Below are 2,302 nucleotides of genomic sequence, written 5' to 3' on the forward strand. Positions count from 1 at the left end.
CCATGCTGTCAGGCTTTAGCAAACCGTCACAGTTACACGGGGCCCCCAGCCCACATCATATGTGTTTGGGCCCTTCTATGCTCTCGCCTTTCTTCGTTTCTTGGGAAATCCTGGCTTCCTTCTGGAACAAGCTGTTCCTGCAGTCTTCCCATCATGGTTAATGGTGCTGCTCCCTTCTGGTTGTTCAGCTCCAAACATTGGTGTCATCCTTTTCTCCTCTTTCTCTCAGCCCCTGGATCCCTGTATCTGCCCTGTCACCAAATCCTGCTGGCTCTGACTTCTAAAGACAGCAAGACTGTGAGCGTTTCCCAGCACAGCCACTTCCTGGGGCATGGCTGGATTCTCATGGCGAATACAGAGTGCCGTGCAAGTACATTGCTGCTGTGGGCACTTGGAGCTTAATTCTGCTGGACACAATGTGGAACATGTCTTGACGTTATCCCAATCAGGGGGCGAAGAAACTGATGTTTGCATCAGTCCTTAGCTGTCAATCACTCTGATTACTTCTATCCGGCCCTGCGTGTGGTTGGAGCATGCTCCTTCCACCAGCCAGCCAGTCACTGGGGTTGGCAGTGAGCTGGGGGAACACGGACCAGGCCCTGGCCACAGCTGCTGTATGGCAGGGTGGGTCCCTTCTGCCTCTGGCATTTCTTCTCTGGGCACTCGTGTCCTGATGCGTGCATCCCCCAGCCTCTCTGTCACCCCCATCGCATCGGCCCCACTCCTGCAGCTCTGTTCCCTTTTCTCTGGACTGTTCCCCCCCAAGCCCAGTGTTGCAGTCCCTGCTCTCTCCCATCCAGCTCCCCAGCAGTTTTCCAGCTCCTGTCTCCGCTCACTCCAGGCCATCTCTTTCCACTCATGGCTGCCAGCATGATCTTTCAAAACTCCCCTGTTGCAGCACTTCTCACACTGCACACGTGTTGTCATGTTGACATGACCTGCTCACCAGCTGATGTCCTCTGTAGACTGAGCTCAGGAGGGTGAGATCTGAGGATCCTGCCCCCAGACACTTAGTAGGTGCTCATTAAATGCGGATTGCACTGAACTGGCAATGCAAATTCAATCACATCTCTACTCTGCTTAACAGCCTTCACTGGCTCTCCAGTGTCTTGAGTTGGGGACTCCTTAGTCTGACGTACAAGGTCCAGCATGGCCTGTCCCTGCTGACCGCTCCAGATTTGGGTTCTGGAATGTTCTCTCCCAGGCCTCCATCTGCCCATGCAGGGGCCTTGAACATTCCTTCCTTTCATTGCCTCTAGCCGGGTAACAGACTCAGGGTCTGCAGAGTGAAGCGGTCTGGGCGTATGGCAGCAGGGAGTGATGGTGACCACAGCAAACTACTGAGAGCGCGCATCCCACCTACCAACATTTACGTTCCAATGCTTAGAAACCCTGGTGCCCGTCAGCCTCAGCCAGGCTCTGCCCGTGCAGCCTGCTTTGTTGGCAGAACCCTCCTCCTGCCTCCCTCTTGTGAAATCTAGCTCCTCCTGCAGAGTCCAGTTCCGACGTCACCACCTGCATGAAGTCTGCAAGGATTTTCCCAGCAGGAAGGACTCTGTCTTTTCTGTGCCGTCACAACCTTTGGAACATCTAGTAGACTATGTGTGTTTCTTTTTAAAAAATTGAGCACTTATTCTGTATGAAGCCTCATCCAGGGACTTCTACATACATTCTCTCATTTAATACGTAATTTTTATTTATTTTTGTGACTGAGAAATTTAACACGTACACAAAAAGTACCTGATATGTAAATGTACAATATAACAAGTAATGATAACGCAGCTCTCCATGTAAACACCACCCAGGTCAAGAAATAGAACTTGGTTTGGTGTGGTGGCTCACATCTGTAATCCCAGCACTTTGGGAGGCCTGAGTGGGAAGATCAGTTGAGGTCAGGAGTTGGAGAACAGTCTGGCCAACATGGTGAAACACCATCTCTCAGAAAATAAAAGTTAGCTGGGTGTGGTGGCACATGCCTGTAGTCCCAGTACTTGGGAGGGTGAGGCAGGAGAATTGCTTGAATTTCAGGAGGTGGAGGTTTCAGTGAGCTGAGATCGCACCACTGCACTCCAGCCTGGGTGATAGAGTGATACTCTCAAAATAAAATATGAAAAATAAAAAAAGAGAACCTATTTGATTGATGAGGAAACATGGGCCCAGACAGGGTAAGTGATTGTCTCCTGGTTACACAGCCAATTAGAGGGAGAACTGGGATTTGAACTTGAGAATGTCTGACCCACGTGCATGATTTCGTCACATCACGTCTATCTCACTCATGGCTAGAGTGCCAGATTTGGCAAAT

Source organism: Aotus nancymaae, unplaced genomic scaffold (assembly GCF_030222135.1).
Source record: "Aotus nancymaae isolate 86718 unplaced genomic scaffold, 86718_ANA_hifiasm-v0.15.2.pri h1tg000053l, whole genome shotgun sequence".
NCBI classification, from domain to species: Eukaryota; Metazoa; Chordata; class Mammalia; order Primates; family Aotidae; genus Aotus; species Aotus nancymaae.